Source organism: Heptranchias perlo, chromosome 12, assembly GCF_035084215.1.
Source record: "Heptranchias perlo isolate sHepPer1 chromosome 12, sHepPer1.hap1, whole genome shotgun sequence".
NCBI lineage: Eukaryota > Metazoa > Chordata > Chondrichthyes > Hexanchiformes > Hexanchidae > Heptranchias > Heptranchias perlo.
In genome coordinates, this window is record NC_090336.1 from 43,031,884 (window position 1) to 43,044,087 (window position 12,204).

Sequence of the window (12,204 nt, forward strand, 5' to 3'; positions counted from 1 at the left end):
CAGCAAGATATGTTAAATTTTTATTTACACTAACAGAGAGAGGTTTACTTTAAAAATGAATGCGTTTCACTTGCCTGCTTATGGGCGGGGCTTCCATTCTCACAGCCATTTCCCATGCGCGTCAGCCCACGCTGTTCAAGGCTGGGCTGATGTTGTGATTCCTTTCCAGCATTTTAATTCAAGCAATTCTACACCACAGATGTGAAGTAAGTTAATTCATTCATTTTATTCGTAGGGGCTGCTGCGGAATTTGCCATGCCAACATGAGCAATTTCCGGCCCAATGCCTTGCATTCATGAAAAGGTGTTATAACTCGACTATATAAGTCGGACAAGGTGTCTAGCAGTTTTGTCACAAACTACATCTTCCAAAGGACCACCATAATAGACAAATCATTCCTATAAGGTACTTGAAGTTAAAGAATTGATTGATAAGGTTTAAGGAGACTAGCCAATTTCCTTTTGTGAAATTAAACATTTCTATAGCTCTTTTAACTGAGGATAAGTTAAGCATGTGTTTTTGTTGGAATATATTATTTAAAGTGATGGAATACAATTAGGTTTTGGCTGTATCTATTATTTCACTAGCTTACTTTGTTCTCGGTTTCATCCTCCACTTAGCGTTAGATTAAAACATTCTAAAGTCTATTAAACTAGCATTTATTCAGTCTGGGTTAATGTAACATATCATCTGTACTTTATGTTGCCTGCAGCAGTACATTTAATAGTAAATTCACCAAATCCATCACTGTAGCACCAGTTCTATGAGCAGTGTTCATTTCAAATGTGATTTCCTAATGGGAGTGCAGGATCAATGAATTTGCCCTTTAGACCCCAAAAAATCCAGTAACAGGACAGCAAGGTTCATCCCTCACCCAAGAACAGATCTGATCTAAGTAAAGAGCTTAAAAACTGTTTAATCTTCAACTTTTTCCAGTTCTGACGAAGGGTCATCGACCTGAAACGTTAACTCTGTTTCTTTCTCTACAGATACTGCCGGACTTGCTCAGTATTACCAGCTTTTTCTGTTTTTATTTCAGATTTCCAGCATCTGCAGTATTTTGCTTTTGAGCTCCAACTTACTAATGTATTTGTAATTCACATCTTCTGTGGACATAATACACATATTCTAATCTAAACGCTTTAAATCCGTTTATGATGCATTTATCAGAATGCCAGTCTTTCGAAAGGAAAAGTGAGATGTTTCGAACGATTCTTCGAAGGGGTGCCCACAGAATGATGTTAATAATGTTCAGCACTATGGGGGTGAAATTGCACAAAACGGGCTGTTGGCAAATCAGCAAACAGTTTTACACCACACCCGGTTTTCTTTTCCAGTGAGTTGTAAAACTAGCGGCCAATTTGCCAATCAGTTCATCTTGCACTATTGGCAGTAACAGCTTTCACCCTCGATGATTCATGTCACTGTTGTGATTGTAGAATGTGTGGTACAAGCTGGATTATGTCCAGAGCACCCCTCCCCCAACACTATGGCTTAAAATCAGTCTTAGTAGAAACATACCTACTTCACCAAAGGGATATTTACATTTTCCATATTTCCAGCTCTATGAGAAATATGGTAAAATAGTAATAACAAGCACTTAATTAAACCGAAATTCAGGTTTGGGTGCAGACTTCAAAAATTTCATATCCGCTCAGATAATCCAAAACAAAATCTAGGTTAAAAAATATTTTGAGTGGTCAGCAGGGATTTAGGGAAATTCTCTAAATGATGGCCGATGCATGTCATGAATGCATACGTCTATGAAACTACTCGAAATGATCAACATGACAGTTAATCCATCCCTCACCCCCACCCCAGCCAGGAAAATGCATTGCAAGGACTAACTAACTAACTAACTATGGATGCCACGATCATGACATTTTAAACAATATTTTTAAAATTTACTTTGCCAACAGTTACTTTTGTCCAGTCACTAACACCTGAACTTGTGAACATGGGGAACATATACTTGTGTGGTATGTTACTTGGAGAACACATGTACACAAGCTCAGAATCATAGAAAATAGGAGCAAGAGTAGGCCATTTGGCCCTTCGGGCCTGCTCCGCCATTCAAAATGATCATGGCTGATCGTCTAACTCAGTACCCTGTTCCTGCTTTTTCCCCATATCCCTTGATCCCTTTAGCATTAAGAAATATATCTATCTCCTTCTTGAATATATTTAATGACTTGGCCTCCACTGCCTTCTGTGGTAGAGAATGCCACAGGTTTAACACCCTCTGAGTGAAGAAATTTCTCCTCATCTCGGTTCTAAATGGCATACCCCATATCCTGAGACTGTGACCCCTGGTTCTGGACTTCCAAGCCATCGGGAACATCCTACCTGCATCTAGTCTGTCTAGTCCTGTTAGAATTTTATATGTTTCGATGAGATCACCTCTCATTCTTCTAAACTCTAGCGAATATAGGCCTAGTTGACCCAATCTCTCCTCATACGTCAGTCCTGCCATCCCAGGAATCAGTCTGGTAAACCTTCGTTGCATTCCCTCCATGGCAAGGACATCCTTCCTCAGATAAGGAGACCAAAACTGCACACAATACTCCAGATGTGGTCTCACCAAGGCCCTGTACAACTGCAGTAAGACATCCCTGTTCCTGTACTCAAATCCTCTTGCAATGAAGGCTAACATACCATTCGCCTTCCTAACTGCTTGCTGCACCTGAATGCTCGCCTTCAGCGACTGGTGTACAAGGACACCCAGGTCTCGTTGCACCTCCCCTTTTCCCAATCTATCACCATTCAGATAATAATCTGTCTTTCTGTTTTTACAACCAAAGTGGATAACCTCACATTTATCCACGTTATTCTGCATCTGCCATGTTCTTGCCCACTCACCCAACTTGTCTAAATCACATTGGAGCCTCTTTGCATCCTCCTCACAGCTCACATTCCACCCCAGCTTTGTATCGTCTGCAAACATGGAAATGTTACATTCAGTTTCCTCATCCAATTCATTGATATATATTGTGAATAGCTGGGGTCCAAGCACTGATCCCTGCGGTACCCCACTAGTCACTGCCTGCCACCCGGAAAAAGACCCGTTTATTCCTACTCTCTGTTTCCTGTCTGTCAACCAATTCTCAATCCATGCCAGTATATTCCCCCCAATCCCATGTGCTTCAATTTTGCACACTAACCTCTTGTGTGGGACCTTATCAAAAGCCTTCTGAAAATCCAAGTACACCACATCCACTGGTTCTCCCCTATCTATTCTACTAGTTACCTCCTCAAAAAACTCCAGTAGATTTGTTAAGCATGATTTTCCTTTCATTAACCCATGCTGACTTTGTCCAATCCCGTTAATGCCTTCCAAGTGTTCTGTTATCATCTCCTTTATAATAGACTCTAGCATTTTCCCCACTACTGATGTTAGGCTATAGAAGTACAGTCCTAGTAAATTTACAGATTGTGTAGGTCCAATGCTATTTATTGAAGGAACAAGCACATCTGAATCCAAAATTGAGTAGAAACATAAAATAACTCCATCTGATTTTCAATTATATTATGTTTAAAATTTTGGTTCAAAGTTCATTCTTACAAAATGAGTGGCACTTAGTGCTGGATTTGAGGTAAATTTGAACTTGTAGAATCTATTGTGAACTGGAAAGGCTGCTGCTGAAACTAATTTCACCTACAATCTTTAAAAGGCATCAGAGAAAATATATTGTTATCTGTCTGGATTTGATGCCAACTCCCAAAAATGATACAATAGTGCATTGTAATTACTATTCTCTACAGAGATCAAGACTTTCCATCAATTAATATTTAATTATAATAACTACCCTACTAGATATTGGACAAGTACAAGCCAAAACTCATCAAGTGACACCCGTGGAAGTGTATTTCCAGAAAGGAATTAAATCCTTCAGGTCAGGAGGAAAATTGTGATAAAACACATTCTCTCACCAGTTTTCTATCAGATAGTCAGGTAAACACATAAGCTACTTTCATTACAAGAAAGCATCTGAACTTCTGATTCCTACAAGGCCATCAAACATAGCTAATTACAGCAATGGGATAGGAGGGGCAAAAGGTATATATTTAACTGGGGTGACAAGAACTGGCTTGAATGTTAATACAAGATATTCATGTTGAAGTTCAAGAAAATCTGGTCACTCTAGGTTAACTAAAATGGAGAGACTCTAAAGGTTATGCATATCACATTTTATGTCAATCTATCTTTTGCATTGCTAATACAGGCAACATTCTATTTGGATCAAATGTGCCAGTATTGGCTCAAAGAGTTGCTATCTATGCTATGCTATCTTGCTTTGCATTATCTGGAATAAAGTAATAGAAAGAAATATTACAATACCTGTGTGATACCAAAGGAGAGGCCCCAGCTTGGTAATATGGCAGCCAAAAACTAATGGGATTTCTGAAAAACAAAATTGAGGATTTTTTTCCATCACTCTTCACTCCTTGACATTTAGATAATGTTGCTAGAAATAATTTGAGTGCTTGAAAATGTTGGTAATAGTCACATATAAAATCTGACCATAATTGCTCAAATCTCTTTGCAGTATAATTATAAATCCTTAATTTGTCCAGTGAGATTCAATCAATTATATGCACACTAATTGATGTACAAGTTCAACTAAATAATGTATCCATTAATAATTATCCTTATGTAAATTCTTAATCATCTACTTTTGGCTGCAAATTTCTTTCCCCATCTCACCACCTCTTGCAATATTGGGAGTATTACAGTCAATAACCTATCCCTTCACATTGGATCTGGCTGTGCTGCTTGTCAGTCATCATAACCTTGGAATCAAGAATGGCATGTATAGTTCGAAGTGGCTAAATGGATTACATTGATTAAATTGCTATATATGCATGTGTTCACATCATTGTTACATTAAAAAGTAACCTGAAAAAAATCTTGGCTTTTCATTATTTCCTGTTCCATTCTTTCTTATTCATTTCTATTACACAGGTTACTTACTCAAAACATCACACTGTAAAGATTTAGACCAAATTTAAGTCAGCAGCTGCCCTGCGTGGAGGTTACACAAAATCACAGTAAGTTCTCTCACTGGTTTGAAACATGTTGCTGGATCAGGTGATTATTTCTGGATGCCATCTGATACATTCTTAACCCTTACGGGAATTCAGGAGACACAACTGTCAGAAAACTCACTTCTACCAAGTTCTTCCTTTCAACACGCCACCTGCTCCTTATTGGGTTTAAGACAAGTAATAGCACATTTCATCACTGTAATATCTTCGGTAAAGTAAGTATTTGCAAATTAAAATTTGCACCATCCTAGTATCAATTTTCCTGACTAATTGAACTGATCACCAATCACCTTACCAAGAAAGTAAGCTGTGAGGAGGACACAAAGAATCTGCAAAGGGATATAGACAGATTAAGTGAGTGGGCAAGAAGGTGGCAGATGGAGTATAATGTGGGGAAATGTAAGGTTATTCACTTTGGTAGGAAGAATAGAAAAACAGAATATTTTTTAAATGGTGAGAAACTATTAAATGTTGATGTTCAGAGAGACTTGGGTGTCCTCGTACAAGAAACACAAAAAGTTAGTATGCAGGTACAGCAGGCAATTAGGAAAGCAAATGGCACGTTGGCCTTTATTGCGAGGAGGTTGGAGTACAAGAGTAAGGAAGTCTTACTACAGTTGCCACAGGGCTTTAGTGAGATCTCACTTGGAGTACTGCTTACAATTTTGGTCTCCTTATCTAAGGAAGGATATATTTGCCTTGGAGGCGGTGCAGCAAAGGTTCAGTTGATTAATTCTTGGGATGAGAGTGTTGTCCAATGAAGAAAGGTCGAGTAGAATGGGCCTATACTCTCTGGAGTTTAGAAGAATGAGAGGTGATCTCATTGAACCATAAAAGATTATGAGGGGGCTTGACAGGGTAGATGCTGAGAGATTGTTTCTCCTAGCTAAACAGTCTAGAACTAGGGGCATAGTCGCAGGATAAGGGGTCAGCCATTTAAGACTGAGATGAGGAGGAATTTCTTCATGCAGAGGGTTGTGAATCTTTGGAATTCTCTACCTCAGAGGGCTGTGAATGCTGAGTCATTGAATAAATTCAAGGCTGAGATGGATAGATTTTTGGACCCTAGGGGAATTAAAGGATATGGGGATCGGGCGGGAAAGTGGAGTTGAGGTCGAAGATCAGCCATGATCTGATTGAATGGCGGAGCAGGCTTGAGGGGCCGTGTGGCCTACTCCCGCTCTTAAGTTCTTATCCTGGCAAATCCAATCATTGACTATGGGAGTTGTATGTAATCTGATCCCAGTTAAGTTACCCTTTCAGTAAAAATACTGCAGGAAACTCTTTCAAATGCATTCAGTATTTGCTATGATAGCATATCACAAAATTAATTTCTTAAGAAAGCAATGTGTTATTTTATACGTTCATAAATATGTAAGCACATTAGTGAATAATGAGTCAACTCACTCTAATCTTCTACCAATCACGGGATGCGGAGACTTGAATCACAGCGTGTACCCTCATTGTAATCACCTATTTTCCCTTAATAAAAGGGAGATACCAACAATTGCCCAATAGAAGGGCAAAGATTCAAGTTGTACAGAAGAAGTATGATAGGTAAGATAATGGGTAAGGTAGTGCAACAATATGCAGTGAAAATATGGAAAGAATATAAAATCAGGACAAGGTGAAATTGTCGTAAAGCAGGTATCATCAGTTTTGACCCTCCATGTTCCAACACAGATGGAGATCAGATAAGATCTTTGCAATCCAGGGTACTAACAGATACGATTAGATCAGGTAAACAATCTTGACAATGCCAACCTCAATTTGATCACATTATGATATCACAACTTACTTTGTATCATAGAACATAAAGAACTCTTCTTACACATTGTCATATCTGATAGTGGGACAAAACACAATAAGAATATATATTGCTTTAAATCATAATATCACTCCAATGAAGTAATTATCCCAGATTTTAACCTCCCTTTCCTCTCCAATGTCCTGAACGTATTGTTGCCTCCCAAATCCATGCCCATCTTTCCCGCGACTCCAAGTTTGAACCCCTCCAATCAGGTTTCCGCCCCACCACAGCACTGAAAGGGCCCTCATCAAAGTCACAAATGACATCCTATGTGACTGTGATCATGGTAAACTATCCCTCCTCATCCTTCTCGACCTGTCTTCAGCTTTTGACACAGTTGACCACACCAACCTCCTCCAACACCTCTGCTCCGTCATCCTGCTGGGTGGGACTGCCCTCACCTGGTTCCATTCCTATTGATCCAGTTGTAGCCAGAGAATCACCTGAGACAGCTTCTCTTCCCACTCCAGCATCATTACCTCTGTAGTCCCCCAATGATCTATCTGTGGCCCCCTCCCATTTCTTACAACATGCTGCCCCCTTGGTGACATCATCCGAAAAAACATTAAGTTCCACATGTACGCTGACGACACCCAGCTCCACCTCACCGCCACCTCTCTTGACCCCTCCACTCTCTCTGATTTGTCATGCTGCATGACTGACATCCAGTACTGGATAGGAACATAGGAACAGGAGGAGGTCATTCAGCCCCTCATGCCTGCTCCGCCATTTGATAAGATCATGGCTGATCTGTGATCTAACTCCATACACCCGCCTTTGGCCCATATCCCTTAATACCTTTGGTTGCCAAAAAGCTATCTATCTCACATTTAAATTTAGCAATTGAGCGAGTATCAATTGCCGTTTGTGGAAGAGAGTTCCAAACTTCTACAACCCTTTGTGTGTAGAAATGTTTTCTAATCTCGCTCCTGAAAGGTCTGGCTCTAATTTTTAGACTGTGCCACGTACTCCTAGAATCCCCAACCAGCGGAAATAGTTTCTCTCTATCCACCCTATCCGTTCCCCTTAATATCTTATAAACTTCGATCAGATCAACCCTTAACCTTCTAAACTCCAGAGAATACAACCCCAATTTCTGTAATCTCTCCTCGTAACTTAACCCTTGAAGTCTGGGTATCATTCTAGTAAACCTACGCTGCACTCCCTCCAAGGCCAATATGTCCTTCCGAAGGTGCGGTGCCCAGAACTGCTCACAGTACTCCAGGTGCGGTCTAACCAGGGTTTTGTATAGCTGCAGCATAACTTCTACCCCCTTGTGCTCTAGTCCTCTAGATATAAAGGCCAGCATTCCATTAGCCTTATTGATTATTTTCTGCACCTGTTCATGACACTTCAATGATCGATGTACCCGAACCCCTAAGTCCCTTTGGACATCCACTATTTTTAACTTTTTACCATTTAGAAAGTACCCTGTTCTATCCTTTTTTGATCCAAAGTGGATGACCTCACATTTGTCTACATTGAATTCCATTTGCCACAGTTTTGCCCATTCACCTAATCTATCAATATCGCTTTGTAATTTTATGTTTTCATCTACACTGCTTACAATGCCACCAATCTTTGTGTCATCAGTAAACTTAGATATGAGACTTTCTATGCCTTCATCTAAGTCGTTAATAAATATTGTGAATAATTGAGGCCCCAAGACAGATCCCTGCGGGACTCCACTAGTCACATCCTGCCAATGTGAGTACCTACCCATTATCCCTACTCTCTGTCGCCTTTCGCTCAGCCAACTTCCTAACCAAGTCCGTACTTTTCCCTCGATTCCATGGGCTTCTCTCTTAGCTAACAGTCTCTTATGTGGGACCTTATCAAATGCCTTCTGGAAGTCCATATAAATAACATCCATCGACATTCCCCTGTCCACTACTTTAGTCACCTCTTCAAAAAATTCAATCAGGTTTGTCAGGCACGACCTACCCTTCACAAATCCATGCTGGCTCTCTCTGATTAACTGAAAATTCTCGAGGTGTTCAGTCACCCTATCCTTAATTATAGACTCCAGCATTTTCCCCACAACAGATGTTAGGTTAACTGGTCTATAATTCCCTGGTTTCCCTCTCTCTCCTTTCTTAAAAAGTGGAATGACATGTGCAATTTTCCAATCCAGAGGGACAGTTCCTGAATCTAGAGAACTTTGAAAGATTATAGTTAGGGCATCTGCAATGTGCTCACCTCCTTCCTTTAAAACCCTGGGATGGAAACCATCTGGTCATGGGGCTTTGTCACTCTTTAGTGCTATTATTTTCTTCATTCCTGTTGCTTTACTTATATTAATTTTATCGAGTCCCTGTCCCCGATTCAATACTAGTTTTCTTGGGATTTCCGGCATGCTATCCTCTTTTTCTACTGTAAATACTGATGCAAAGTAATTGTTCAACATGTCCGCCATTTCCCCATTGTCAATGACAATATCCCCACTTTCAGTTTTTAAGGGGCCAACACTGCTCCTGACCACCCTCTTTTTCCTAATGTAACTATAAAAGTTCTTCGTATTGGTTTTGATATCCCTTGCAAGTTTCTTTTCATACTCTCTTTTTGTAGCTCTTACTATCTGTTTTGTGACCCTTTGTTGATCTTTGTATTTTTCCCATTTGCCAGGATGTGTGCCATTTTTTGCCTTTTTGTATGCCCTTTCCTTATGTCTTATACTGTCCCTTACCTCTTTAGTTGTCCATGGCTGTTTTTTTTGGCAAGAAGAATACTTGACCCTCAGGGGTATAAACCGATTCTGTATCACGTTAAATGTTTCTTTAAACATTTCCCACTGATCATCAGTCGTTTTACCCATAAACAGATTTGCCCAGTTTACTGTGGACAATCTCTGTCACATCCCTTTGAAGTCGGCCTTACCCAAGTCTAGAATCTTAGCAGCTGACTCACTTTTTTCCCTTTCAAACACTACATTGAACTCGATCATGTTATGATCGCCATTGGATAGATGTTCGCATACAGTTAAGCCATTAACTAAATCTGGTTCATTACTCATTACTAAATCTAATATGGCTTGCCCCCTTGTTGCCTCCAGGACATACTGCTGAAGAAAACTATCCCGGACACACTCAAGAAATTCACTACCTTTCTGACAATTGCTCGTCTGCTTTTCCCAATCTATGTGAAGGTGAAAGTCCCCCATTAAGACCACTGTGCCTTTCTTACACGCTTGTCTAATCTCTGCATTTATACAATCTAGCACTTCAGAGCTGCTGCCAGGGGTCCTATACACAACTCCCACTATAGTCTTAGATCCTTTCCTATTTCTCAATTCAACCCATAAAGTCTCTGTTGACTGCTTACCTCTCGTTATATCCTCCTTTATCATTGAAGTGATTTAATCTCTAATCATTAAGGCTACTCCTCCCCCACTTCCATTTTCCCTGTCTCTCCGAGACCTTATAACCCGGTATATTTAGTTTCCAATCCTGACCATCCTGCAACCATGTCTCAGTGATAGCTATCATGTCATACCCTCCAATTTGAATTTGAACCTGTAGTTCATTTAATTTATTCCTTATACTCCGTGCATTTGTATATAGAACTCTTAGTTGGGCCACACACCCTAGCCTGACCTTCAGCTTTGATGCTGGGTTAATTGCCTTACACCTTCTAGTTTTCACTTTATCTGTAGTGTCTAAAGTCCACTTTCTTTCTGCTGATCTACGCTTTTCCCTTTCACTTGTTCTTGAACAACTGTTTATACTATTTGTATTATAAATTTCCCCTGGGTCTTCCCCTCTCTTGCTGCTCTCGACTTTACTCCCTTCTGACTCCCCTCTCAGGTTCCCATCCCCCTGCAATTCTAGTTTAAACCTTCCCCAACAGCACTAGCAAACACCCCCGCGAGGACATTGGTCCCGGTCCTGCTCGGGTTTAACCAGTCCCGCCTGTACAGGTCCCACCTTCCCAGAACCGGTCCCAATGTCCCAGGAATCTAAATCCCTCCCTCCTACACCATCCCTGCAGCCACGCATTCATCCTGTCTATTCTCCTGTTCCTATACTCACTAGCACGTGGCACTGGTAGTAATCCTGAGATCACTACCTTTGAAGTCCTGCTTTTTAATTTATCTCCTAACTCCTTAAATTCACCTTGCAGGACCTCATCCCTTTTTTTAACCTATGTCGTTGGTACCGATATGGATCACGACTACTGGCTGTTCACCCTCCCCCTCCAGAATGTCCTGCAGCCGCTCCGCAACATCCTTGACCCTAGCACCAGAGAGGCAACATACCATCCTGGAGTCACGTTTGCGGCCACAGAAACGCCTATCTGTTCCCCTTACAATTGAATACCCTATCAATATAGCCCTGCCACTCTTCTTCCAACTAAATATTGGGAAGATTGAAGCCATTGTCTTTGGTATCCACCACAAACTCCATTCCCTAGCCATCGACTCCATCCCTCTTCTTGGCCACTGTCTGAGGCTGAACCAGACCAGTCACAAACTTGGTGTCCTATTTGATCCTGAGATGAGCTTCCGACCCCACATCCGCTCCATCACAAAGACTGTCTACTTTCACCTCCGTAGCATCGCCCTTCTCCTCCCCTGCCTCAGCTCATCTGCTACTGAAACCCTCATCCACGCCTATTGTTACTTATAGACTCGACTATTCCATTGCTTTCTTGGCCGGGCTCTCATCTTGCACCCTCCGTGAACTTGAGCTCATCCAAAACTCTGCTGCCCCTATCCTAACTTGCACCAAGTCCTGTTCACCCATCATCCCTGTGCTCGCTGACCTAAATTGGCTCCCGGTCCAGCAATGCCTTGATTTTAAAATTCTCATCCTTGTTTTCAAAACTTTCCATGGCCTCGCCCCATTTCTGTAATCTCCTCAAGCCCTACAGCGCGATCTCTGCGCTCCTCCAAATCTGACCTCGTGCGCATCCCCGATTTCAATTGTTCCACCATTGGCGGTTGTGCCTTCAGCTGACTAGGCTCTAATCTTTGGAATTCCCTCTCTAAACCTCGCCGCCTCACTCCTCCTTTAAGATGTTGCTTAAAACCAACCTCTTTGACCAAGCTTTTGGTCACCTGACCTAATATTTCCCTATGTTGCTCAGTGTCAAATTTTGTTTGATAACACTCCTTTGAAGCTCCTTTGGACGTTTTACTATGTTAAAGGTGCTATATAAATGTGAGTTGTTGTTGTTGTTGTTCAGAGATTTCCTTGTATTATCCTTTCATGTGAAAGTCACCATCAAATCCAAGATTTGTTCCATATTTGGCCAATTAGAAAACATGTTCTTGGGCTATGGGCAAAACTGGCAAGACTGTATTTATTGCCCATCCTTAGTAACCCTGAGAAGGTGGTAGTGGTCCATCT

The 12,204-nt window shown here is 41.1% G+C and overlaps 1 protein-coding gene across 10 annotated transcripts in view; it reads right to left on the reverse strand.

The window, feature by feature from the left end:
- The window catches only part of LOC137327994 (leucine-rich repeat-containing protein 4C-like), a 542,247-nt gene that overhangs the window by 367,241 nt on the left and 162,802 nt on the right, over positions 1 to 12,204 (reverse strand). For all 10 annotated transcript variants that reach the window (XR_010964588.1, XR_010964589.1, XR_010964590.1 and 7 more), the window contains one exon: positions 4,340 to 4,402. The gene's annotated coding sequence lies outside the window, so the exon portion shown is untranslated. The remainder of the gene's footprint in view (positions 1 to 4,339; positions 4,403 to 12,204) is intronic.